Source organism: Netta rufina (genome assembly GCF_964035555.1).
Source record: "Netta rufina genome assembly, chromosome: 27".
Lineage (NCBI taxonomy): Eukaryota > Metazoa > Chordata > Aves > Anseriformes > Anatidae > Netta > Netta rufina.
Genome location: NC_140151.1, coordinates 5,725,041 through 5,730,429, shown reverse-complemented (window position 1 = coordinate 5,730,429; position 5,389 = coordinate 5,725,041).

Genomic DNA, 5,389 nt, shown 5'->3' with positions numbered 1-5,389 from the left:
AAAGACTTTAACCAAGCCGCGCCGGAGCCCAGTTTTGCCAGTCCCGCGTGCGGCCGGGTCCTGGCCCCAGGTGCTGGGAGACGCCACGGACCCTCGGCTCCTCCGGGCTGCCCGTTTGGGCAGGAGGAGTTCAAAGGCTGGGAGGAACGTGGGCTGCTCTGCTGGGAGCTGTGTTTCCTGACCCCAAAATTCCCTGTACCAATTCCACCCCGTTCAGCAACCTTTGCCTCCTCTCCGCCACCAGCGCGCGGTGCCCATGACGGTGGCGGCGTCACCCCCACGTGTTTCCCACCCCCAGGCTGGACCCCCCCAGCCATTCCCCAACGCGGCCACTCCGTCCCCGGGCAGGGAGCCCCCTCCCAGAGCAGGGGGGGCTCGGCCGGGGGCGCAGCCAGATGTTCTGGCAGCCGCGTGTGCGCTGCCGTCCTCGCCAAAAGCTCAGTGCGCGAGGCCAGCTGGGCTCCAGCCTCCAGCGCTGGGGATGACCCAGGGACCCTTAACCCCCTCCCCGCCACCCATCGGGAGCTGCTCCCCGCGAGGAAGAGGAGGCTGAGCCCCGGGGCTGGCAGCTGGGAGGCTCTTTGGAGGCCGGGGGGGGACAGGTTTGTGTCTTTGGGCCCCCCCTGCCCGGAGGCGCCGGGGATCTCTCCAGCTGGGCGGCCGCACGCAGCCCTCCCTCTGCCCTGACGTCAGCCCCAAGTCACTCCCTGCACTTTTGCCGTCCTCTCCTCCTCCTCCCAGGATGGATCCGCTGCCAGCTCCAGGCCGTTTGCCTTCGGCTGTGACCTGCTGCCCGCGGAAACCGCGCTGGCCCTGGGAAAGGCACCGGGGAGCACCGGGCGGTGATGGGCAGCACCGGGAGCCCTGGGGGGGTCGTGGCGGGGGGGTCCCCAGGGCTGGCAGCGTGGCTGGGACCTGACTCACCCACCGCGAGGGCGAGGGGCTCCCAGCCCCTCTCCTTAGCCAGGAAATGGTTAAGGCTGCAGGCTCGCGGTGCTCCCCATCTCCCCAGCCCTTTTGAAAGCATCTGCTTGTTGCTATTTCCATGTGTAAATTAAATCGATCAGCTGCGCTCTCGCCCCCTCCCCTCCTAAATTAAGTAGGGCTTTTAATCAAGTGATTTATGTTGAATTCGCAGCCCTAGATTAAACTCGCAGCCCAGGCAGCCAGCGGCGGGGGGAGCGGGGCTGGGGGCATCCATAAATCACCGCTCTCCTTGGGACCGGCTTGGCAAGGCAGCGGGGAGAGATGGAGCTCGTGTTTACATCATCAGAAACTGCTGCTATCACAATCTTCTGCTCATTTCCTGGGGTTACCAGGAGGGCAATTAAATATGATAATAAGCAGAGCGACTCCAGCAGCGCCGCTGGTGCCTGCCGTCACACCGCAGCCTGGGGGCTCGGGGGTTTGCTGGGCCAGGGACGGGCACGGGGCAGCTGCCAGCACCTGGGGCAGGGGAATTCTGCAATTCTGCCCCTCTGCCCTTCCTGGGAGCATCCCCTTCGAGCTCGGGGACACAGCAACACCCAGACCCCGAGATGGAGACACCCAGACCCCGAGCCCTGTCCCGCACCCCGAGCACGTGGCCGGCGGCACCGGGCATTGGTGGCCACCGAGCTCTTCACCCGTGGCCACACTTTTGGCTCCTGCAGCATCCTTTGTCTCTCCCACTCCTCGCCTTCCTCCTCCTCTCCTTTTAAAGCCCTCCGGCTGCGCAGCACCGAGACAATCTCTTGGCCCCGGCCCAGGATCTGGCTGCTCGGCTGGGCTGGGAGCTGGGCTTTGTCTGGCTGCCAGCGCTGTCAGGGAGCCTTCCTCGCAATCCCACCTCGCTGGGCAGGGCCGGGAGCAGGGCTGGGGGCTGGAAGAGGGGCTGGGGGCATCCCGGGCAGGGTTTTGCCTGCTCCCACCCCATGCCAAGGACGGGAGCATCCCGCGGCACCGGGGGCAGCTCCCCAGCCATAAATTATTTCCCTGGGAGGAAATGACCCCCACCCCGAGGGGCGGCCGAGCAGAGGAAATGGGGTGGAAGCTCCAGAGCCCCGGGCAGGGCTGGGGGCTGGCGGGGGAGCCCCTTCCCCCTCCGGCATCCCCACGGGACAGGCGCCTGTGCAGGAGCACCGAGGGCAGAGGACGGGGTCTGGATGCGGCCGCTGGCACGCGGGGCTCTGCGCCCCTGCCCCGGGTGGGTGTGAGGGGTGTGAGCCCCCCAGCCCTGCTGGAGCCCCCCCCTTTAGCAGGAGCTTGGCAGGGCGCTCGGCGGGGCTGTCCTGCTGTCCATCACCTCCCTGACAGCCCGCGCACCAGCCACTGTCAAACACCACGGCTCGGCTTGATTTCATCCAAACAAACCTGGGGCCGTGAACCCGGGCAGCTGCAGATCGTTCCCGCTCCCGTCAAAGCCCTGCCACTGTGCGGAGGGCTCAGGGGGGATCCCCGCACCCCCTGCTCCCTCTCCGGGTTGGGGTTCACCAAAATCCTGGCCGCCCTCAGCACCCACCCACCGGCACCCCCGGCCCTCCCCGCGCACCCCGGGGCCACCGGCGCGAGGTGGGGAGTGAAGAGCCGTGGCTGATCCCGGGGGATCCCCGCCGTCCGCACCCCGTAACTCTCCCGGTTCCTCTCCCTGCCAGGTTTGGCTCTCGAGCCCTTGTTCTACATTATTTTAAGCTGGTGTAAGCCTCGGCCGCCTTTGTTACAAATTTATACCAGAGACAGAAAGCCTGCGCGGAATGTAATGCTCTAATACCGAGGGCCATAAATCTCAGCCTTTGTTGTGCTTGGGCCCCACTAAATCAGCGCTGCTCCCTCGGAATATTAATCTGCTGCAGAAGTGCTGAGCGCGGCATCTTTCCCCGGCAGCCTTCGGAGGGGAGAGGCTGACGGGGGGCCGGGGACGGCCGTGGCACGGGGACGTCTCAGCAGAAATCCCCCGCAGCGGGGCCAAGCCAGGGGGACGGAGGCAAAAAGGGGTCGGAGCCACGGGTTTGGGGTCCCTCGGGGCCGAGCCCTCCCCTGCAGCGAGCGGTGGCCGTGGGGATGCCCAGGGGGAGGACAAAGCTCCAAGGGGAGGGCTGGAAGGTGTTTGGCACCGAAGGGCTGGAAAAGCTCTCCCCACGCCAAAGCACACACGGCCTTGGAGCTCGGCCGCGTTTCATTTGCCCCACGTTGCAGAACAGAATCCAGAAATTTACGGGGCTCTGCTGGGTTCGCTTCCTCCAGGATCTCGGGGGGGGGTCATGTAGCGAAAACGCTGATTTTCCCCCATTTTGGGGTCAGGGAGGGAGGGGCGCAGGAAGCTGCGGGGCCCTGGGCGAGAACACAGAGCTGAGCCCTGCTGCACGGCCGGGGGAGGCTGGGTTGGGGAGCAGCAGGGATTTGGGGTCTGGTTTGGGTTTGTTCAGAGCGGTGTGGGACTGCTGGGGGGTGCTGAGCCGGCTCGGGGCCACCCCCCCCAGCCAGGACACCCCCTGACAGCCCCCCCAGCCCCCAGGGTCAGGAGCCGGAGCGGAGGCTGCAGAACACGACCACTGCCGAGCAGGAGCTGAGCATCACCCACCCGCAGGAAATTGAGGGCGTTATCTGGGTAATTTCCTGCCCACCTCCCGCACTGACATCAGAAAAAGCCCCCAACAACTTGACATTCAGCCTCAAACTCTCTGAGTCCCCGGAAAGCTTTGGGGCCGGCAGGGTGGCTCCGGCAGTGGCTGATTTGGGGAATCCGAAATTCTTCAGCCACGACGGGCGCCTTCAGCAGGGCCCTGCCAAGGGGGAATTTCTGGGTAACGCTCCCTCCCGGGGCTCTCAATTGGAGATAAAAACGGTTTCTCCACCAAATTTTTGAGGCCAGGAGCAGGGTGAAATCCGAGGGGTGTTAAATCTGAGGGGTGTGAGGGCAGCAGGGCGCGAACCCAGCCCGGGCGAGGTTTTGCTCCTGGTTCTGAGGGATCTCCAGCACCACATTTGGCTCTCACTCCTGGTGCCTGGTCCCGCAGCCCCTCACCCCCAGCTCCCAGCCCTGGCGTGGGGAGCGAGGAGCGAGGAGCGGGGCTGAGAAGCTCCCCAAAGCCTGAGGGCTGCTGCGACCTGCCGGTGGGAAGCGGCACTGGAGCGAGCTGCGAGGCTCGGGGGGGCTGTGGGAAGAGGCAGAGCCCCCCCCCCGCCTGCACCCTGCGAGGTTTTTGTGGCTGAGCCCCCGGGAAAGCATCGGCTGGGGATTATTTGTGTGAGTTACCGCGGGGCCCCCTTGCCTGGCGCTGGGCAAACATCCCCTGATAACAGGGGAGGTCGGGCAGTGCAGCAGAGCTGGGAAATGCCGTCAATGTCAATGGCATTTCTGCGTGGATCTGCTGCTGCGGGGCAGGGATCCATCCCCCCAAACTGCGTTAGTAGAAACTGAACCAGCCGTCCTACAGGGATGGCGCTGGGGCTGCAGCTACCCACCACCATGGGCAAACAGATCCGGGGGCTCCCATCCTGGCTCTGCAGCAGCCCAGAACTGCTGCACTTCCAGAAAACACACCCCAAGTTACCGACCTCGTTCACCTCACCAGAAAGGGCAACGTCCCTCCTGGCTGGTGTTCTTTGACACGGTTTAGTGAGCTGGGTGGCTCCGTGAGCCCAGCTCATGCACTGTGAAGACACTTCTGTGTCACACGGCTCTTCCACTAACCTCAAGTTCAGGAACTGTACCTATACATTCAGGAACCGTACCCATTTACCTGCTGTAGCCATAACACAGAAATTATTTCCATTCTTCTACTCCTGCATGTTAACCTCTGCTCCCAACACCACTGGAATATTGCACTGAATGCTTGTACTCAGCTCTTTAGGGGAGAAAATGCTTTTTCAGAAGCAGCAGGACCTGCAGATGTCAGGTCCCAGTTCCCCTGGCAGCTCAGCAGCTGGCAGTGTTTTCGGGGAGGCGAGGTGTTCTGCCTCAGAAGCAGTCCAAGGCTGCTCCAGCTCTGACAGCAGAGCACGGCCGCTGGCAGCACCTCGTCCACGCTGCAGTGAGGCAGGAGCAAGGCGTGAGCAATGGGGTTCTTTTATTGAAGCCACATTTGCCCTCATTTACCAATTAAATACCAATATGCAGCACTGCATACCGGTAACTAACAAGGCAGAGGTGCAGGTACAGAGCTAAAAACACAGCTGCCTTCTGCAGGCTGTCTGTGTACTGATAGCAGGAGCCTGGAGCCAGGTGCTTGAAGTGCTGATAACACCTGACCTTCAGAGGACTTTTTGAGTCTGACTGCCCTAAAGGCTGCCTATGTCTCTAGAAAAGACATTTCGTGCTACTCAGCACCACGTCTAACTTTACAGTATGAATACCCATATCTATCGTCCATAAAGTAATCTCTGAGTATTTACATACACACTGTGCACT